The sequence below is a fragment of the Rattus norvegicus genome, chromosome 19 (genome assembly GCF_021556685.1).
Source record: "Rattus norvegicus strain SHRSP/BbbUtx chromosome 19, alternate assembly SHRSP_T2T, whole genome shotgun sequence".
In the NCBI taxonomy this organism is placed as follows: Eukaryota; Metazoa; Chordata; class Mammalia; order Rodentia; family Muridae; genus Rattus; species Rattus norvegicus.
Genome location: NC_141552.1, coordinates 66,972,530 through 66,995,312, shown reverse-complemented (window position 1 = coordinate 66,995,312; position 22,783 = coordinate 66,972,530). Strand labels below are relative to the sequence as shown.

At 50.3% G+C, this 22,783-nt stretch overlaps 1 long non-coding RNA gene across 2 annotated transcripts; it reads left to right on the top strand.

Moving 5' to 3' along the window:
• The first annotated feature begins 1,347 nt into the window (after nucleotides 1-1,347).
• Nucleotides 1,348-11,226, top strand: LOC102546589 (uncharacterized). Of its 2 annotated transcripts, none has more exons than XR_015643667.1 (2): nucleotides 1,348-1,598; nucleotides 10,917-11,226. It is a non-coding gene; the product is annotated as an uncharacterized LOC102546589 (long non-coding RNA). The 2 variants fall into 2 exon arrangements; XR_015643668.1 differs by lacking the exon at nucleotides 1,348-1,598 and adding an exon at nucleotides 7,957-9,407.
• Nucleotides 11,227-22,783: the final 11,557 nt, after the last annotated feature.

Genomic DNA, 22,783 nt, shown 5'->3' with positions numbered 1-22,783 from the left:
CAGTCCTGCTTCTGACCACCTGGAGATGGTGTAGAACCACAGTCTGTGCCCTCACCTCAGACCAGGGCACCTTACGCACCCGTTGAAACCTCCTGGTTTCACCCGAGCTTATGGTTGGTGGCTGTAAGTGGGGGTTTCCACACCCTCGAGTTGGGTTTGATTAAGTTGACAGAGGAGAACTCAGAGAAGACCTTGCTCACCTCCTCTCCTTTCTGAAAAAACAAAACAAAAGACAAGAGTTCTGTGAGGAACATCATTGAAAAGATGCTGAGGACAAGGCAAAACAGAAGAATCAGAATTCCAAGAGAGTCTCCCCTTCTGGTAACTGCCACTGTCCAGCCCCCAGAAAGTGCCAGAAACCTGGTTTTAGATGTTTGTTTGTTTATTTTTTTTTTTATTTTTTTCGGAGCTGGGGACCGAACCCAGGGCCTTGCGCTTGCTAGGCAAGCGCTCTACCACTGAGTTAAATCCCCAACACCTTGTTTGTTTATTTTATATGAGTACACTGTCGCTGTCTTCAGACACATCAGAAGAGGGCATCAGATCCCATTACAGATGGTTGTGAGCCACTATGTGGTTGCTGGGAATTGAACTCAGGACCTTGGGAAGAGCAGTCAGTGCTCTTAACCACTGAGCCATCTTTCCATCCCTGTTTACAGATGTTAATAGACGTTCCATTGTGCAGTCAGGATGGGCAACACCACTGGATTGGTGATTAATGGGGCAGGCTAGAATCCAACTTACAGATCCTTGGTTGGTTCCCTTGGCAACCAGCTAGGCCAAAGCATTGATAGTGGTAATGTGTGTGTGTGTGTGTGTGTGTGTGTGTGTATGCGTGTGTATGTGTGTATGTATGTGTGTATATGCGTGCATATGTGTGTATGTGTATGTGTGTATGTATGTGTGTGTATATGCGTGCATATGTGTGTATGTGTATGTGTGTATGTGTGTATGTGTGTGTGTGTGTGTGTGTGTATGTTTTAATGTTTTATGTGTTTGTGTGTATGTTTGGTTTTGTTGTGTGTGAATTTGTGTGTATGTGTGAGTGTATGTGAGTGTGAGTGTGTGTGTGTTTGGTTTTGTGTGTGAGTGTGTGTGTGTGTGTGTGTGTGTGTACTTCATCAGAACAAAAGACATGCCTTCCACATAAGTAGCTCTGGATTTAGGGGCCTCGGAAGCATTTCATGGGGGTTTTGGGTTAGGTGTGGGCCTACAAGCTAACATGTCAGTCATACTCGGGCAGGTGGTTCTCAAGTGTCTTCTGCCCACTCACTGGCCCTGAGCCCTCCAATAGGTGAGAGAGTAATCATGCAGCTGTGTCGACCCTCCTCAGCCCCACCCTCCTTCACTGTGAGCAGTGAGCTCTGCCCAGCATCGTGGCCCAGCTCTGGAGTGCTGAGCCCTCACTGTGTAAACAGCAGAGCCAGCGGTTTGGACTGAAGCACCCAGCAGGCTTTAAGCCCGGAGGTGAGGGCCTTGCTCTGGTTACTCTGTGGGATGTGTCCTAATCAAGCTGCTCCAGCTCTGAGATCCAACATCCTCACCTATGCTCCGGGACAGCTGAGGATGCCGCAACCCCTGCCCCTGCTGCTGATGAGGTAAGAAGAAAACAGAGCACAGTGTGGAACAGACCAAGCCATGGAACGGGGAGAAAATGTCCCCCATGGGGCCTGGACACCTCATCCCCCTGCCTGTGCTAGGTCAGGACATTAGAGCAGTGACTGTCCCATGCTGGGAGGAAGCTAGGAAACAAACAGAGACCCCAGATCTCCCAAGCCATCTTTTCTTGGGAGTGTCTGTTGGCCTGACGGCTGTCAGCATGAGCAAGCTGACAACTAAGCAGGCCTGTGTGGCTGCTGGTGGAGGGGGATGGAGGCCATGGTCTCCACTCAGTGCAGTTAGAGCTGAGTGACCCCAGGGGAGCACTCAGCTCTGAGGACAAAAGCAGCAGGCTCTCTCTGCCCAGGGTTCTAGCGCTCTAAGCTACAGGAGTCCAAACAAAACCACAGAGTGTTTCTAACAAGAGGAGAGTGGACTGGCTTGGCCCTGCCCTACCCTCAGATGATAGGAATGCCTTACATCAGGGTCACCCGGGCTGTGTTCTCCGGCCAGCTGTGTGAGTCACCAGTCCCTGAGGTCATTTTGGCTCCAACTCAAAGTAAACAGGGTATTGAGCAGCATATCAGGTGAGAAGTGAAGGTCCGAGGGGAGGGGAGGGGGAGGTAGAGGGCAGGGAGAGGGGAAGGAGAGGGGAGGGGAAAATAGAAGGGAGGGGAGGGGCAGGGGACAGGGAGGAGGAATATAGGGGAGGAGAGGGAAGGGGAGGGGGAGGAAAGGGGGAGGGATACGTTAGAAAGGAAAGAGAAGGAGCAAAGCCAAGAGGCTGAGAGAGCCCAGTCACAGGGTGGGCATCTCCTGGCCAGTCCTGGTCAGCAGGGATGGACTGAGGCCCTCACTGTACGATGGGGGCAGTGTGCTCAGTAGATTGCAGAAGGAATGTGACCGCGTGACCAGCAGACTCCCCAAGTCTTTCTTCTCCTTCGCTCCTGTACCAATTATTTCTCTATCCACCCCACCTCCCGGGGCGAATCCACAGGGAACCTATCGCTGCCCCACAACCCACCTCCCGGCATTAAAGTCTTTACTCTAAATCATGGGCCTCTGGAAGCGCCTGGGTTCTCCCGAGGCTCAGGAGTTCAGGATGGTCCTGTATCTATAATCCTACCCCTAACTGATTAACAGGCTGAAGTGTGGGTTGTGTTGGGCAGGTCCAAGTCACCCAGTGGATGAGGCCCAGAGGCAGGAGCAGTGCCCCAGCGTCAGCTCCCCGTTAGCCTCCCAGCCTTCTGATTTCCCACCTCTGAAACACTGTTCCCACCCCACCCCCGCCACTGTGCACGAGGGACACCTTGCAAGGGGGCCAGGCTGCTGTACTCTCCATCAGGGCGCACAGGCCTCTTGACCTGAAGAGGCCTAGCATGTTGGCAGGGGCATTCTTCCCTTCCAGCATGGGAACCCCTTGAAGGTTCACAGGACCCACACGTCACAGAAGGGCACAGCAAATTCCCAGGAGCCCCACAGGACCACCAAACAAAAGGCCAACATTGTCTTGGAAGTAACCCCTAGACCTGAAACAAGCATCTGTTGGCTTCTGTTTGACAGGAGGGCTTATGGGAATCCCTGCGTTTAATACGCATCACAGCGAGCGCTGCTGAAGACCTTTGCAACATGAACTTCCACTTACTGCCCAGGGCTCACCCAATGTTAGGAGGCCTCAGCCTCCAGAATCTATTCATTCAGGAAAGCAAAACACAGCTCCAAGGAATTCCGAGAGCCATTTCTCCAGCTCAAGTTGTGGCACAGTTGTAGTCTCTCCCTTCCTTCTGCTGATGCTGTTTGCGGCATGGGGGTCTAGAAGTGGGGGCTCCCAGCAGGTGGGAGCCCCTCACTGCTGCTGGGTGGTCCTGACACCCTCCCCAGTCCAAAACAAACGGAAGCAAAAACTGACCTGTGACTACCCAATAAAACACCACGTGTGCTCATTAGCCGCACCACCACGTGGGACTTTGTGCTCCTGTTAACACCAGGGGCCTCTGAGAAACTGCAACACGCCTGCCAAGACTTCATCAAGCGGACGGAAACCTGAGGATGAGTGTGCACCTTGATACAGGCTGCTCTCACTGCCTGGCAGGACCTCGTGCTCTGGGTCATGAAAATGCACAAGTTACCCAGTTTATCAAGACCTTTGAGCTGACCGGAGCTGAGAGGAGGAACAGGGAAAAAAGACTGCCCCTGGGGAGTCTGTCTCCCTTTTCTGGAGGAGACAGGCACACTGAGGCAAAAGCTGTGCGGGGTGAAGGAGGAACAGAAACGTGGCTTTCTTTCTCCGAGTGCCCCACACACTCACATCAAGAGCTATGGGCAGGTAGGCACTACGGGGGGACTTGTGGGCATTGAGTGGACTCCGGACCCCACAAACCCAGGTGCTTGGGTGTGGGACACTAGATTGGAAAGCTGTAACCTCCATACCAGGAGCAGGCCTCCCGGGAGGAGGCTGGAACCTCACCGAACAGAGCGGGAAGGAAGGTGGGCATCAAGGTCTTGCCACGTGGGACACTCACCTGATCGAGTGCCTGTGATTTGGCAAATGGTAGTGGTGACATTGTCCCAGGTTGTCACTGGCATGCGGAATTTGGGTTGGTTCTAAAGGACAGTTGGGATCTAAGCAGCGGCCTATAGGGACAGCCTTGGAGGCTCTTCCCATAGGAGGGTTTACAGGACCATGGAGCCTAGAAGTGGAAATGCATATGGTGGCAAGACTCGGAACTTTATTTAGGGAAGAATTTGCAGAATTTTATTGTCCTTGAGTTGCATTCTGGTAAGTTGGCCTAAAACATTAGATTCGGACATGGTGTGCTCTAACGAAGGCAGGGGACAGGCATCATTGTGTAGAGTTCAATGAAACTTGGACAACAGAACGTTGAGAATAAACATTACCCAAATTGTTGTTGACCACTTGTCAGCTCCCTTTCAGTTGATACAGCAGGCTAAAAATAAGATGACAGTGCGATCAGAATTGCTGGCTGAGGGGAGGGTACGTACATCCACCCGGAATCTTCTAGAACCTTCGGAGAAGCCTGGCTCCAACGGCTGCACCTACTGCTCTCCCGAGCTGGCTTCCCCTGGCTGCCCTTCTCTGAAGCATGGCTACCTCTTCACTCTCACCAAAACTCCCCAAATGCATCCCAGGATCAGCACACTCTGAGCATGTGCACAGCTCCAGGGCCTGACCTCAGGTGACCACTAGACCCCCTCAACATTATGAGCAGTCTTGTGTGGCATTCACAAAGGCTTCTTCGAAGAGTCATGGGGGCCACCACAGTCTCTCACCTGCCTCAGTTGCTGTGTTGGCCAAGAAGCAATATACTTAGAAAAAAAATGTCTTGGAGGCTCCATGAGCATATGTACTGCTAGAAAACTCAATAATATAACAGACTGCCCAGCAGCAGAGTCTTGTCCTTTCAAAGCTATTAGGACCCTGTAAGTAAAGTTGTCACAGGCTGGAAAAGTGCCAAGAGTTGCTGGTTTGGAGACCGCCATTAAAGACCGCCATTGTTAAAGTTCAGCACTGAGACCAGGCCGGCAGCTTCTGTGATGGCTGTGCTGGGTGTGGGCTGGGGAGAGGCCATCTCAGGGAACACTTCCCTGGAAGCAATCCTAGCATACCTTTTGGGAATCTCTTGGCCCATATGCAGGGCTTTCAGGATCTTGTTCCAGAAACTACAAACCAGGCTCTACCAAAACGACACCAAGTTTATCCTTCCAGCCTCAGCGTTGCAACTACTATGTCGTGTGCAAAGGACCTGCACCTCCTTTCTTCTGAAGTTGAGGAGGAGGACAAGTAGGACGGGTTGGTCTTTCTTCACTTGATGCAGAAGAATAAATCTCTCCTTGGGCAGCCTGATAGGATTATTGAGACCCACTAGTCAGAAGACAGACAGACAGACATAACGGTCCAGAGCAGTCTCTGCCTTCCTTGGGGCTGTATCCCCTGCACTACCTTGCCATATGCACACACATACATGCAGACACGCCCACTCGTATGAGTACATATGCATTGGTATACACTCGTGTAAGCACAGGGAAGCAAGCCATGAGCAGCATGCTCTATTTTGAATCCTCTCGTGGTCCGAACACACTCACGCGCACACACAACGTTCACATACACCACGGAAGCACAGACCCTCACGTAGATAAGGATTCTGCTAGTGTTAAACCCAACCGAGGAAGTGACGGAGACAGAGGTATGAGCAGAAGATGTAATCTGCCACTCTGCGCTGAGCTGGCTGTCATGGCTGATTCCCACTGACCGGGGTTAATAAACGTCTAAGGCCTTCATGGGGATACCTCTGGGCATGTGAGCTTCCTGAGCAAGGAGGGAAGACCTTTCTTCAATGTGGGCAGCAGTAGCCTACGGTTAGAGTCTTGAGTGTTGGAGAATCTTGAACTGCCCAGCTCCATGACTGGTGTTCCTGAGAGCCCCAGGCTAACAGCTGGGAAACTGCCTCTGAAGAGCTGAATGCAGGACAAACTTGCAGAAACATCCTCGAATCCTGAGCTAGGGCAAAAAGGGGTCCCAGAAGCTGGACCGTCTGAAATCGTAAAGCCACCCTAAGCCGGTAAGCAGCACGGCCAGTGTTTGCAGTACAATCCTGCACATTCTCCGGAGAAATGGGCACGGAGCAGTACTTAACCCGTTTACTCTGCTGTGACAAAACGCAAGACAAAAGCAAGTAGGGGGGGCTGGGGATTTAGCTCAGTGGTAGAGCGCTTACCTAGGAAGCGCAAGGCCCTGGGTTAGGTCCCCAGCTCCGGGAGGGGAAAAAAAAAAAAAAAAAAAAAGAACCAAAAGCAAGTAGGAGACAGGAAGGTTTGTTTTGGCTCACACTTGCGAGATGGCGTCATCACCACGGTAGGAGCAGCATGGTGGGAGCTGATGAGCCTGGTCACCTGGCATCTCCAGTCAGGAAGCAGAGCGAAATGAATGCTGCTCACCAGCTCTGCTCCTTGTTTTTCTTCAGTTTAGGAACCCAGTGCATGAGAGGAAGCTGCCGTCACTCAGAGCAGCTCATCACCACTCAGCCAAACCTCTCTGGAAATTCGGTCACAGACACATGCGGAAGTGTGTTTCCCAAGTGATTCCGAATCCCACCAAATCGACAAGATCAACTGTTACACATAGTCACGTGACCTGTCCCTTGCCTGACTGAAAACCGACTGTTGTCAGTCATGCTATGCAACAGAGTAAAAATTGCCTTTCTTTATAATTTTGATATCGTGGGGCTGGAGAGATGTCTCAGTGGCCATGAGCACCTACCGCTCTTGCGGAAGACCTGTGTTCAGTTCCCAGAATCCACATGGTGGCTCACAACCATTCGAGACTCCAGCTCTAGGAAAGCCTAGTCCCTTTTCTAGTTTCCACAAGTACCAGGCCTACCCACAAGATACATACATACATGCAGGCACTCACACCTACACATAAAACAAAGACAAATTTTTTTAAAGATAATTTTGATATTGGGCTTATTAGAAACTTGAGTTTTATTAAAAAATACATTGCATCTTCAAAGGTTGCACTAAAATGGTATTTATCTGGATCTCTGAGGTTTTGGTCCTCATTAGATTTTTGCACAGGAGTGAATGTCTCTCTTGTTTCTTAAAGCTTTAACCCTGGGCAACTCTAGTGAATGCTCTTTGTTCTTGTCTCGTTAGGTGTTTGGTGGGTCTGGCAGTCCCGTCTTTGTCCTTCCTCAAGTATACCCTGTTCAGATAGATAGATAGATAGATAGATAGATAGATAGATAGATAGATAGATAGATAGATGGATGGACGGACGGACGGACGGACAGACAGACAGACAGAGATTAAAAACAAAAAAAAAAGCAAACACTGTAGTATACAAAGAAAAAAACCAGCCTTGGGCATCCAGAATAGTGTCTGGTAGTGAGCTCTCTTAGTACAGTGTATCACAGAGAAAGGAGCCTCCCTTGAGGAAATGCCTCCATGAGACCCAGCTGTAAGGCATTTTCTCAATTAGTGATCAAGGGGAGAGGGCCCAGCCCATTGTGGGTGGTGCTGTCCCTGGGCTGGTGGTCCTGGGTTCTGTAAGAAAGCAGTTGAGTAAGCCAGAGGAAGCAAGCCAGTAAGTAACATCCCTCCATAACCTCTGCCTCAGCTCCTGCTTCCTGACCTGCTTGAGTTCCAGTCCTGACTTCCTTTGGTGATGAACAGCAATGTGGAAGTGTAAGCTGAATAAACCCTTTCCTCCCCAACTTGCTTCTTGGTCATGATGTTTTGTGCAGGAATAGAAACCCTGACTAAGACCCAGTGCAAAAACAGTTTGAATTACTGAGTCTCAGGACAGTGTAGTGCGAGGAGTGTTGTAGGAATCTGTCCGTGTGTGTGTGTGTGTGTGTGTGTGTGTGTGTGTGTGTGTGTGTGTTGGGGGTGGGGAGGCAGCTGTGATCCTGCTCTTGCAGATGCACCCAGGGGAGCTGGGAGGGAGATACAAACAAGATTCGACCCTAATGGAGAAGCTTTCTTCACAGAGGAGCTTGCAGGGCTGTGATGATGCTTTCTTCTTTCTCTGCTTTGGGGCAGGCTCCAGCTCTTTTCAGCTCATGTGTGACTAGTGGTATTGCAGCAAGGGAGGAGGGCCCAGCCCTCCAGGTACTCCTGAGCGCTCACCGGAGTTGCTGTGTGTCTGCCTGCTGTAGCACTAGAAACACAAGTGGATCATAATAATGTGGTTGAAAGAAAGGAAGAGGGGAGGGCGGAAGGTGGAAGAAAGGAAGGAAAGGGCAGAGGGAGTGAGGCAGCAAGGGGAGTGGGGAATGGAGGGAAAGGGAAGGAGCAAACCCGGCAAGGTAATCAAAACCCAGAAAAAGTCTGAGAAACTTTTATGGTGTGAGGAACCTGAGGAGGATTCTGACTCTGGCCTGAGGACTGCTGAATTACATGTTTGTGATGGACAGCCAACTCAGCAAGGAGCTGAGCATGAACAGTAGACACAGTAAAGGTGTGAGGATAGACCCTGGACACAGCGGGGACATCAGGATGGACACTGGGCACTGTGAGGGCATCAGATGGGCCCTAGGCACAGTGAGGACATCTGGATGGACTCTGGGCATGGTGAGGAGATCAGGATGGACCCTGGGCATAGTGAGGAGATCAGGATGGACCCTGGGCACAGTGAGGACATCAGGATGGACCCTGGGCATGGTGAGGAGATCAGGATGGACCCTGGACACAGTGAGGACATCAGGGTGGACACTGGGCACAGTGAGGGCATCAGGATGGACCCTGGGCATAGAGAAGACATCAGGTTGGACCCTGGGCACAGTGAGGACATCAGGATGGACCCTGGGCATAGAGAAGACATCAGGTTGGACCCTGGGCACAGTGAGGAGATCAGGATGGACCCTGGACACAGTGAGGACATCAGGATGGACCCTAGGCACAGTGAGGACATCAGGATGGACCCTGGGCACGGTGAGGACATCAGGATGGACCCTGGACACAGTGAGGGCATCAGGATGGACCCTGGACACAGTGAGGACATCAGGATGGACCCTGGACACAGTGAGGACATCAGGATGGACCCTAGGCACAGTGAGGACATCAGGATGGATCCTGGACACAGTGAGGACATCTGAATGGACCCTGGACACAGTGAGGACATCAGGATGGACCCTGGACACAGTGATCTGAGGATAGACGTGGACACAGCGCCAACCTGAAGATGGACACTGGATGTGGTAAGGACCTAAGAAGGGACACTAGACATGGTGAGGTCATGAAGACAGACAGTGGATACACACACGGGGTGAACTCAGGAAGGACGAGAGGTAAGAATCCAGAGGCCTGTGCAGTTCAGGCTTCATGGTTAACAGTGTGGCCGTGTGGTTGCTGGTGTTTTCTGTTTGAGAGGTCAGAATCATCGCAAGTGGAACAGGGTGCCTTTAACTTCCTGTGAATCTGAAACTTTGAAATAGTTTTATGTCTCTAGAAAAGATCTTAAACCCAGGAATAGCAGTTTTACTGTTACAGTAAGGTCAGAGTTGCGAGATGAGATGCGTCTGACATTAAAGGGCAGGGTGTCAGGCTACAGCTCTCCCAGACCTCTGAGAGAGGCACTGTGTGGCCAGTGTTATGGCTTCTGAGCTATAAGACTGAGAGCAGAAGGCAGGGGCTCCACGCCTCTCACCCAATAAAACCGCGTTGTTAACCACAATCTGGGTGTTCTGAACTGAATCTCATAAAACCCAGAGACTAAAGCCCAAGATGAGGACTTGAGACAGGGTTCTCTACAGAGGACAGCTGTCCCAGGGCTGGCCTGGCTTCCCAAGAAGCAGTGGAGCCCTTCTGCTAGTCATGGGTCTTGGATGGCTGTGATCGGAACAGTAGATTGGACAAAGTTTATCCTCCGTTTCCTTTGCCTAATCCCAGAGTAGGAGAATGGTGACTAGCGAATCTCAAACAGAACAAAAGTTGAGCTTCTCTGGAGTGGCTCGTAGCCCAGAGCCCAGGAACTTACTCGGAAGCAGGGCTCTGCCTGGCCCCAGCCCCACAGTGTTTATTTAGGTTTCTGTTTGCAAAACCCAGCAGGGCAGGGCCAATGTGCTCTGAGCTGACAAAAGCATGGTCATACTTTAAGCACACACGACTCAGTGGACAGATGGTGCTTGGAGCTGCAGGCCTCCCTCCTCCCTACCAGGAGGCAGCCATGTCCCCCACTGCCTTTCCTAGGTCTCCCAGGGTGGGGTCACACAGTTCCTCGTAGTTGGTTTTCTTGTAAGGTCCAATGAAGTCTGTGCATTCTGGATCTAGATCTAACTGGAAGGTTTCCTGTGTGTCCAACTCCGTGTGAGCTCTACGTTAAGAGGCAAAGTCAGGACAGACAGAAGGACCTGCTCCGGTGGGAGGCAATTTCGCCTCAGCCAGAGGGAGGCGCATAGCTAGCTGCCTATCCTCTGGTAACCCTCAGGGCACCGCAACCAGCTTTAGAGGTTCTGAGGCCAAGCTAATGGAGATCCATAGCTCAGCCCAGTGGGCCAGCCATGGGCTTGGGTCTCAGTTCCATTAATACCCTGTTTCCTGTCTTCCTCAAAAAGATTTATTTATTTACTTATTTATTTATTTATTTATTTATATATGTAAGTACACTGTAGCTGTCTTCAGACACACCAGAAGAGGGCGTCAGATCCCATTACAGATAACCATGTGGTTGCTGGGATTTGAACTCAGGGCCTCTGGAAGAGCAGTCAGTGCTCTAACCACTGAGCCATCTCTCCAGCCCCCTGCCTCTTTTCTTATCCTACCTTCTTAGGCTATAACATGTATTCTGTGTCTTACAGGGCTTCTTGGGCAGTAACCCTTTTCCTTAAAGCCTCCTGATTCTTCCTCCGGTGACTGGTCTGCAATGCCTGGACACCTCCTTTGATGAACTGCCATCCCCTAAAATCAATAGCCCCCGCTTCTTCAAGCAAAGTCTGGGTCACCACTTGATTATAGCTGCTGAGGAAAGTTCAAGGAAGTCATTTCTGTAATTCATCCCTCTGTATTATTCGTTGGCATCTGCTGTAAAGCAAGCTTTTTAAAAAAAAAATCTACAGCCCAGCTCCCATGAAATAAATACATTTGCTATTGGATAGACAATAGTAACTATACCTTGATGACTTTCGCGTGACTGTCTGCGCTGTAACGAATAGAAAAGTCGGTGTCCTGTCCCCCATTACTCTGAGTTTATGGCGATGGAGATGTGAGGTCAAAAGGCAGATTCCCTGTTCAACACGACAGGGCTAACAACAGCCTGTGGGGACCTGAGAATGCTCTGAACCCCGGTGCCCTCTGATCCCCTGTGTTTCCCCCGAAGCTTCCAGACGCTGGGTGCTGGGTTCGCAAGCTTAAATCCTTGTGGTCCTCCGGATGCAGACGCCCGTGTTGGTATCAGCAGGCAAAGGCTGCCAGTCTCAGTCTGGTTTGCTCCATTTTCCATTCTCCCACTCACCCAGTCTACCCACGGGGAAAACAGGAACCAGATAGAGCCCAATCACACTTTCCTCCCCAGCGCTGCTCTGCCTGGCTCTGTTATCATGTTTCTGTGTACAGAGCTGCAGTATCTCAAGTCCAGTCCAGAGAACTACGACTCCCAGGCACAGCCGTACGCATGCTCTCTTCCTTGCCCAGGTGTCCCACTGTGTTACATCTGTGCTCGCACAGATTTCTCAGTCTGCGGGGCTGCTCCTCCCTTCCTCGGGTCTCTGATTTCTTCTGAGCAGTTTCGTCTTTCTGCACAGTGTACTGGTTCCTATGACGACAGGTGATACTCTGTCTGCCTTGTGTCGGCCATGAATATATTCCTGACAACTGACCTAAGATGCTGTGTGTGGGGTTCCATGAGGAGGAGTGGGCCTGACGCCTGCAGGGCTTTTTGGTTGTAATAAAATCAGACCTACAAGTCACAAACAGACAAATAGGGAATGGGAACATAGCTCAGTTGAGAGAGTGCTTGCCTAGCACGCATGGAATTCTGGGTCCGATTCTCAGTCCCACATAAAGCAGCTGGGAGGTAGAACCAGGAGGAACACAAGTGCAAGGTCATCCTCAGCTAGGTAGGAGTCCAAGACCAGCCTGGGCTGCTCAAGACTGTTAAAAACAAACAAAGAGACAGACAGACAGAAGGGCTGCAGACAGCTCTGTTGGTAAACTGCCTGCCACAATCCCTTGCACCCATGTAAGAAGTCTGGTGTGTTAGTACATGCTTATCACCCAGTATGAGGAAGGCAGACAGGCAGGTCCTGGGACTCACCAGTCAGCAAACTTGGCTAAGTTAGTGAGCGCCAGCCAATGAGAAGCTGTCCCTAAAAACAAGTGGATGTTTCCAGAGGAATAACACAGGAAGTTGACTGTGGCCTTCCTACTCACACATACACACCCACACACACGCACTCTTTGGAGCTGGGGTGGGGTTTTGAAACAGGGGCTCTCTGTGGACCTGGCTGCCTGGCTGTTATGGAACTCACTCTGTAGACAAGGCTGGCCTCGAACTCAGAGATCCTCCTGACTCTGCCTCCTGAGTGTGGGGGGGTGTGGGGGGGTGTGGGGGGTGTTAAAGACACATGCCACCACCCAGCTCTACATACACATTCTTAAACATCCTCTCACAAACAGGCACACATACACACATAAAAAGGAGGGGGAGGAGATGGAAAGGGAGGGAAGGAAGGAAGGAAGGAAGAAAGAAAGGAAGAAAGGAAGGAAGGGAGGGAGGGAGGGAGGGAGGGAGGAAGGAATAAATTTGATGAGTCTATGGGTTAAGTAAAATTTTGCTGATTACACATAGATTTGTTATTTAGAACATTGGTATTAACTACTAGCTGGCAACTTAACCTCTGTGCACTGTGCGTCCAGTACCTACTATCCTCTTTACCTGTGTCACCTCACGTTGTCTTCCCAACTCCTTTAAATGGGCGCGCTGACATCTTCCTTTTGCAGATGAGATTTACAGAGTTACCCCGTGAGTGAGTGACAGAGCCGACGTTCCAGGCAGCATCCCACTCACGACACATGGCTAACCGCTTTCTCCTAACACAATTTCCATCTCGTGGGATGTGTGACGGCTCATGGTACAAGGGCCTCGGGCCTAATGCTGTCCCATGAACTCCGAGAGGCAATCCTCAGCTTTCAGTACTGAGGACCCAAGGAGAGGGGGTTCCTGTTCAAAAGCTGGAGATTGAATCTTTTTTAAAAAGATTTATTTATTTATTTTATATAAGTACACTGTAGCTGCCTTCAGACACACCAGAAGAGGGCATCAGATCTTATTATGGATGGTTGTGAGCCACCATGTGGTTGCTGGGATTTGAACTCAGGACCTCTGGAAGAGCAGCCAGTGCTTTTTTTTTTTTTTTTTTTTTTTTTTTTTTTTGGTTCTTTTTTTCGGAGCTGGGGACCGAACCCAGGGCCTTGCGCTTCCTAAGCAAGCGCTCTACCACTGAGCTAAATCCCCAACCCCTGCAGCCAGTGCTCTTAACTGCTGAACCATCTCTCCAGCCCCTGGAGATCGAATCCTTTTTATGTGTGTATGTGTGCCTGTTTGTGAGAGGATGTTTAAGACTGTCCATGTTTAAGAAAGTCACTGAAGGAAGCAAGACAACTGAAGAGCCCAAGAGTCTAAAGAGGAGCCATGGGGAGCAGGCAGCCATCAGCCCTGGTCAGTCACCGCTCTGGACTACATGCAGCTGGGCTTCAGGCCCTGCCTGATGCTGGAGACAGAGGCTCAGGCGAGCTCTGAGGTTTTGTGGGCTTTCGAGCTGATGACCATGGCAGCCTGTTTGTGGGGAAGTCTAGAAGCCCTGCTTGGCTTCTCTTGTGGGAGGGGTGAGGCCACCACGCCCTTTGGTGCCTGACTAAGGCAGTGAGGTCACTGAGTCTTGCCTCTCACCATCCCGTGCCCTCTGACAGAGAGAGCGAGCTTCCGATGGGAATATTTTGGTCTGTGCTCACGAGCTTTTCCAAGTTGCTGGCTTCGGTTCCACGCTTGGTGTTTACAAGGCAAGAAAAACCCCAACGAGAATCTGAACAAACTGGCCAGTCTGGGAGCTCGCCAGCGTGTCGTTTGCTGGGTCTGAGTTATCAGGCCATCTGCCACCTTCTCTCCGCTTTCTCTGTCTTTTTGGTCTACAGCTGTGTGTGACCCCAGAACTTTCACAATTGTTGCCAGTGATTCTCCTCGTGTGAATGCATACCTGGAAACCTTTTCTTTGGAGTAGAGAAGGGATAAGAATAACTTCCTTGGGAATCTCCCTGAAGCAGCTTTAGGTCAAAGGCAAATACCACAGAGCCATTGCAGTGTCCACATCTGTGTCGGTAGAATGCAGTCTACACAATGAGATTTTTTTCTTTGGTGCTTAGCTCTGGTTTGTTTGATCGTGATGCCTACACTGGCCTCAAACCACAGCGATGCTTTTGACTCAGCTTCTCAAGTCCCAGGATCACAGGTATGGGTCACCAGATTTGGCCAAGATAATTGTCCGATAGAGATCTTCATTCAACCCGCTGGTCTCCCTATTTCTAGCAAAGTGATCGAATCGAACAGGGTTCCCCCTAACCCCTGACTTTTCTATTCTCAGGACTGCATTCGTTGGCTAACTGTGATTTCATTTCTGGTAATTTCCAGAGCAGAGATGTTCTTCCCTGAGACACGGAACAGCCATTCTGCCTGCTCAGCTGCTTCTGTGGGTCAGTTTCTCTGACACAGGGTCTGGCCGCACTGGGGGGGAGACACGAGCACCTTTCTGCCTATCAGCCCCTCTGTGGAAGAAGGCAATTCTTCTCGCCAAGCTCGGCTTTAAGCTCAAGCCCTTGTTCACTGCCTTCATCCAAACGTCCACTTAACACGGGGATGACTGGCAAATGTATGGGCGCAGCTCCTGCCCATCTGGAGCCTCTCCTCCTTCCAAACCCGCTCTCCTCTGGTCAAACAGGGCTGACACCCCTCCCCCTTTATTTTTAATGGCCAATCCGTAGGAGAACCCAAAGTAAGAGAGTGATGCCCAGAAGTCAGTGGAGTTTTCTGCACCACCTGACCAAGTTCTGTCACCTGACAAAGCGGGCTAACATTTTCTTGCCAAGCCCGTGAGGTCATTTGTCAGCCTCTGTTGCCATAAGGGATTCATTAGGGAGTCTGAGGAGAACATCTGAAGAGTCGGGCTTCTCTGACTCTTTTTTTTTTTTTTTTTTTTTTTTTCCGGAGCTGGGGACCGAACCCAGGGCCTTGCGCTTCCTAGGTAAGCGCTCTACCACTGAGCTAAATCCCCAGCCCCCTTCTCTGACTCTTGAACCGGTTCTGCTCCCTTCCTGCTGAGTCTTCGTGCTTCCCCCGGGGACTCTGATCTCTGATCTTCACGCCTGTGGATCCTGCTGTCTACAGCCCACCCCAGACTCAGACTCAGGGCAACGTAGGTGAGGGCTTCTTTGCCAAGGGCCAGCTTGGTCTGCCCACCCTTCTCTGGAGGTCCCTGGGGCACTTTTTACCTGTCCTTCCTTCCTTCCTTCCTTCCTTCCTTCCTTCCTTCCTTCCTTCCTTCCTTCCTTCCTCGTCAGGACCCCTGTGCTGTAATTTTGGCTCCTAGCATCTATTACAGCACAGAATAAGACAGAATAGGTTTTTGTTCGATGAATAGAACCAGTCAAACCAGTTAACACGGATTTTTCTCTTCCAACTACCGACTGGGTCAGGCCTCCCTCCAGATGATCACCATAAATAATACTTTCAGATCAAAAGCACCTAATTAGCGGGAAATTATACATGCAGCAACGCGGTCCTGGATGGCTGCATTCCAGACCCGGGGGTCTCATGTCCCTTACCTCTGCTACTGCAGCCTTGCATCTGCGTGCTGCTCTCCATTCGGGACACGGGTATCCCTGAGTAACAGGCCCTACCAAAACACACTCAATCGAGAAGACACCGAACCCTACCACGGCAAGCCCTTCTAAACGCCATGAGTGATTCTCATACCCTGCGGTTGGTATTTTCAATTGGGATTGGACACATCGATAAGCTTACGTGTCATGACATTCCCCCGATTAAATGCCAGGGTGTTGGTTCACCCTTTCCCCAGCCTGGAGCACCTTGATGTAATTTACGTTGGGAGAGGGGCTCAACCCAAGGGCCCAGATGCTCTCTGCTTTAGTGAGACGGTTATAAAACATTCCTTAGTTTAACTTGTTTACTGCTCAGGCCTTCCATGAATAACCAGGATGGACTAGAGAAAGGAGAGAAGGGTGGTGCTTACCCCCTTTTCCAAGAGCAGTGTTGTACCCGGAGGCAAACACAAGCTAACCCCAGCATGACAGAACACACATTCCAACCTTACGCAGAAGATCAGTCCCTCATGTCCTGAGCTGGAGAGACGGTTCAGCTACTGAGAGTTCATGTTGCTTTTACAGAGGACCCGGTTTCTTCTCCCAGCTCTCACAGGGTAACAACCATATGCTTCCAGTTCTAGGGGATCCAGCACCCTTTACTGACCTTTGTGGGGACTGCACACTCATGGTACACACACGTACAGGCAAAAGTCATACACATAGAATACTCCTTTGTACAAACGGAAGCCTTACAATGCAGATGGTCCTGCCATGGAATGGAGGGGCCCCGCCCTGTCAAGAGGCTAGAGAACTTGCTGATTAGGAAGATACCTCCTGGCCTAGTAAGGACCTTCAGTACCTTCTGTCATTAGGAAGGGAACTCCTGAGAGCTTCACGCTGGAAAGGCGTTGTTAATAGCTTGACGCTTTTGTCCAAAGGTGCTTGGGAAGGCTTGGCCATGTAGAAGGCTGCAGGGCACCCATGGCTCTTGGATAAGACGGCCTCTGAGCCTGGCCCTTGAGGGCCACAAGTGTACACAGTTTGACAAGCCTGGGGCGAAAAAACAAAACAAAACAAAACAAAACAAAACAGGAAAGTAACAGAATGGGTGAGTTCACTGGCAGCAGAATGTTGGATTAAACAAGAAATAGGTTTAATTGCCACTTTATCTGTGGCAGCCCTGAAGTCACAGAGCAACACCAAGCAAATGTAAGCGTCTGAACACCAGGTGGATTAGAATATCCGCCAACTGTATCATTGTTAATCCTAGACACTTGGATGAGAAATAAAAAATTCATAGGGAAAAAAAAAAAACCATGGGACTTTTTTTTGTCCTAAATAAATCAATCATCTACTGAGCTATAACAGCATGTGGGACTGTGGATGAATCTGTCTTACTAACACGGCTTCTTGTTGGTTCCCCCCCCCCCTAAGGTAGAATCTCACGTAGCCCAGGCTTGCTCAAATTCACTATGGAGTCAAGAAATGACCTTGATATCCTCGTCTACTTGCCTCCACCTCAAGCATGCTGGCGTTCACAGGCATGGGTCACCATTTCTACTTTAACAACTACAATAAAAACCGGTGGAGGCAGACAAAGGAGGGTCAGGAGGACGAGGTCATCTGTTAGTACACGTGAGGCTAGCCTGGGCTACGTGAGAATTTATCTGTGTTTTTTTTTTTCTTAAATGAGCAATAATAAACAAGTAAAGAAGCCTAGCAGGAGATGAGCACACAGTTTTAAAAAGCGTTAACAGTGGAATGTACCAAAAACAGACAAACACAAAAAAAAAACATAAAGGAGGATTCACTGTCTTCCCATAAGTAGCAAGCTGTCGTTAAAATCCCTCCCAGAGGGGGCTGGAGAGATGGCTCAGTGGTTAAGAGCACCGACTGCTCTTCCTGAGGTCCTGAGTTCAAATCCCAGCAACCACATGGTGGCTCACAACCATCCATAATAAGATCTGATGCCCTCTTCTGGTGTGTCTGAAGGCAGCTACAGTGTACTCATATACAGTAAAATAAAATCTTTAAAAAAAAAAAAAATCCCTCCCAGGTAGCAAATTCCGGCAAGCCGACTGTGGATGCTTTAATTCTCTGAGCGGCAGTCACCCAAACCTCTTTAGTACGTTTTACTGAATAGCTATTAACACGTACTCCTCCGTACCTCCCAAACTCCTGTTTTCATGTGTCTACTTCTCAAGCTAAATAATTATTAGAGACCTTTCCAGTCTCCTCTTCCTTTGACGTGTTTTTAATCACACTAACATACGTGTAACAAAACGCACCACAGTAGCCATTTTTAAGGAGACAGATGAGCAGCCCATACCCCGTGTAACTGCCACTATGGTCCATCTCCGGTGTTTCTGGTTGGTTGGTTGGTCGTTTATTTATTTATTTATTTATTTATTTATTTATTTATTTATTTTTATTAGATGGGGCCTCACGCTCTAGCTCAGGTTGGCCATATCCCAAAGCAATTCTGCCTCAGACTCCTGCACGATGGGCCAGAGGGTCCGAGTCACCACACAGGATCCTTTAGAACTTCCGTGTCTTCCCAGACTGAAGTTCTAGCTCCTTTAAATATCGAGCAGCTGCCAGCAGCAGTGGTCGCACTTGTGTCTAAGACTGAGACCGTGTGAACGTCCCACGTAAGGGGAGTCATATGGAACTTATCTTCTGGTGACTGGCTGGTTTCCCACGGACTGGGACACTTGCCAGAATTTCCTTTCTTTGCAAGGCAGAGTCCAGTGTGTGAGCATTGCCACATTGCTTATCTGACCACTGTCACTAGACCTTTGGAAAGCTCTTTGTAAACACCGCTAAGATGACTGGGCAGTGTCTCCCTGGGTCCTCGCTTTGATTTCTTTAGCATGGATCCCCACCAGTGGAACTGCTGGCTCCTAGTGCTTCTGCTTCCGATGCCTTGAGGCTCTGCTGGGCTGGCTTTCTACCAGCTCCACAGCTCTACTCATCTGCAGAGAACCAGATCTCCTCTCTCCCTGTCCTCCCCATGTTCCCCCAGTCTCCTTAGGGACATTGCAGTACAGGGAATCTGTCCTTACCTAGCATCACTTCAGAAGGAGGCTTTGGCCTTCTGAGACAGCCCAAGGCCTCTGGCCATAACGGAACCAGCATTCCATAGGGTTGTTCTGGTTGTCAAAAGGAAAGGAGACCCCACAGGTGCTGTGGGGAGCAGTGACTCAGTCTGCCAACCTACTAAGAGCCACCAGTACCTGATCCCCACAGGTGCTGTGGGGAGCAGTGACTCAGTCTGCCAACCTACTAAGAGCCACCAGTACCTGATGCAGTTCCTGACCCCTAGAACTTGACTCACCCCCTGTGAACCCTTCTGATGAACTGTCCCACAGGCTTAGACCTCAGAGAGATACGCACAGTCTTACACATGACTCTAGAACCTGGGTTGGATGGCCAATCTGGTCACCTTCCTGTAGCAATCAAGCCAAGGCCTGATGGCTCCATGCTTCTTACTCTGTATGCTCAAGGGGGGAGATTGTAGGGCGTCTGCAGTCCCTACACCTGCCATGCACCTTCTACCTCACCCTGGAGTCTTCAAGAACTACCTGGAGCCACCCAGCTTACTTCTTCCTGTCCTTCAAGGTTGAGAGGGTCAAGACTGTCCAGGATAGACCAGTGCTGTTGGAGGCGACCTTCCTGCCTTATATGAAGGGGACATGCCTTAAGCAGACCTTAACCTGACATCTGTCCTCCAAGGAGTGAGTAGCCACTGGCTCACCTCCAGCTTGATTTTCTGAGGCTTTGAGTGAGAATTACCATGGAAATGAGTACAGTCCCCTCCCTGAACCCCACCTACACCACTTTGGTGGCACAGCAGGGTGCATCGTGGTGTCCTCTTTCTGTGGAGCTAACACTCCAAATATGCTCTCCCACAACCTCTCTTCCTTCATCCTCGGTGTTGTTGATCACTGCCAGCCTCTACTCCCATATCTGTCACCCATGGGTCTTCCTGTCTCTGTCCCTCTGCTCTCCCCACTTTCAGCCTTTCCATTCCTGCCTTTATGCAGAGTGGCTCCACTGTGTATGTGAGTGACAGTGTACCAGCCTCTCAGACGCTCGACCTCCTTACATCCACGGTCTCCTCCATTTCACCATATGTAACCATCTTAGCTGGCAGGGGTGCAGGGTGGGTGGAAAATCAGGTGGGAGCACACAGCTTCCGAGCCTTTCTAAGTGACAGTAACTGCCCAACCATTAGCCCTAACCCTTTGTCAGCTCATGTGGCCACTGGAAAAAAGTGTGTGTGTGTGTGCGGGTGTGTGTGTGTGTGTGTGTGTGTGTGTGTGTGTGTGTGTGTGTGTGTGTGAATAGCCAGGCCAGATGTCATCCAGCCCTAAACTCAACATGGCAGGCCTCACCAGCTTTCTCAAGTCAAACTCATGCTTATGGTTCATTGTAAACTTCATGGCATTAGGGATGGGAGTCAGGCAGGCATAGAAAACAGTCAGGAGAACGAGACCTAGCAGGCTGCAGAGATGGCTCAGCAGTTAAGAGCACTGACTGCTCTCCCAGAGGTCCTGAGTTCAATTCCCAGCAACCACATGGTGGCCCCCAACCATCTGTAATGGGATCTAATGCCCTCTTCTGGTGAAAAAAACAAAAAACAAAAAACAAAACAAAAAAAAACAAAACAAAAAGAGAACATGACCTAGCCCCTGGATCCCAGAAGCAGGAGTCTGGGTCACACCCAGGCTGCTAACACTTACTACGACCCACCCGAGTCCCTCATCTCATCTCTCTTTTCTGAGCTCTCTGGAGTCCCCTCATGCAATTTTTAAAGCTCTTGGGTAACACTCCACTGATAACTCCAAACCACACACATCTTCTGTGTCTTCCACAAAGACAAAAGGCCACACCCCTGACGCCTAACCGCTTGGAACCCACAATTCAGTGACCTAAACTCTGTTTCATGCTAGTGACTTCTCTCCGGCTGGCTGTACCAACCCCAAAGAGGAACTCTGGGTAAGACAGAGGCCCTCCTGTTCTTCCTGCTGACTCTTCCCTGCGCTGCTCACATCTCAGCATCTAGCCTGACCCCTGCAAAGCCATCCTAACCCTTTTTGAGCTTGGAGACTTCACATGAGTCAGCTTTCAATCCCCTCAGGCACTACAGGCTTCTTTAGTGCACAGGCAATATCATCTCCACTTCGCAGAGAAGGAAACATGTCCACAGAAGTGAGAGGACCTGCCGAAGTCACAGGGGCAGGTCCCGTCCACAGAGCAGCAACATTCCGCACCCTCTCCCATGCCTCCTTTGCCCAGCTCACACCTGTACGTGCAAGTGACAGGGACGAGAGCCCTACTTAATGAGAACCTCATGTGCAGTTGGGCTCTGACATCATTCGGTCTTACTGGCGACACCACGCTTTTGTGTTTAGGTTGACACCATGCATTTGTGTTTGTGGTAAGTTTAGAATTACAGCAGTGGCAGGGGCTGTGTTGATTTAGTTACAGACCCCAGAATGGCCCTAAGTCAATCATCAAAAGAGAGAAAACAGCAAGCAAGGACGAGGCAGTCAGCCAAGGAAACACAAACTGTGAAGGAAAGAGGGTCTTGGAGGTCTGAAAACAGATAGCATCAGGGAAAAGTAGACAGAGACTAAGCTTGGAGAGCAAATGTTCCTTTTACTGTTTTGGGAGGCTACTCTTTCAGGAAAATGCTGAAGGCTGCCCCAGGGGAGGTGGAGGCCTAACTGGGTCACCAGTGTTTTAACAGCCAACACTGTCCAGGAAGCTCTTTCCTCTCCTTTACAGAAAGAGCAGCTGAAGTAAGGCAAGGCTGAGTTCTGGGACATCCCTTGCAGCTGGCTTATACTGGGACAGACCCATGACCTGCTGGGACAGTAAAGGAAGGCAGGCCAAGCATCCCATGGGCCACAGAACTGGCTACCCCAGGGCAGTAGTGGGAGAGCCAGGCAGGCCCCTGCCTCTGCAAGGGTGAGATTAATGAGTGATGGGCTTATAGGCAGGAGGAGAGAGAGGCACAGAACACACGGGCGCTGCAACCTAGTACTGGGTCAGCCTGAACTTCCGGAGCAGAACTGAAACTGTTAGCTGGGGTAGCCCAGGTGTAGAAGCTCAGCACCTCCAAATCCTCAACCCTCCCCTCACCCCAAATCTTGCACTCAGGCAGATTTGCCCATGTTTATGTTAGGATGCATATCAGAGGAAGGCCAAAGCAAGTAGGTATCCTGCCACTCCCAGGGTGGCAGTGGGCTGGCCTGAGAGAAGGAGGCTATGTCATTTGGTCATGGGGACTCTGCAACGGGTTCAATGGAAGAACTATGGGCAGAGAGTTGGGAGGATCAGGGTTTCAAGGCCAGCCTCAGCTACATAGCAAGTTCAGGGCTAGCCTGGACATCATGAGATCTTGACTCAAAAGGAAGAAGGAAGAGGAGGAGCAGGAGGAAGAGGCGGAGGAGGAGGAGGAGATGGAGACAGAGACGGAGACGGAGACGGAGACGGAGAGGAAGAGGAAGAGGAAGAGGAGGAGGAGGAAGAAGAAGAAGAAGAAGAAGAAGAAGAAGAAAGAAAGAAAGAAAGAAGGAAAGAAAGAAAGAAGGAAAGAAAGAAAGAATTATTCAATGCAGGATTTAGTGATTGCCTATGCTCTGTTTCTGGAAAGCACCATGTCTGGCAGAGGACGTGGCAGAGAGAAGGACAGTCACAGTAACCAAGGCCCTGGCTCAGCACCCCAGCCGTGCTATGCTGAGTTATTATTGACAGACAGAGGCAGAAGAGGAATGTAGAGGGCATTGATGTCTGAGAAGTGTGTTGATTCTCTCCTGCACACCCTCCATCACTATCCCTTCAC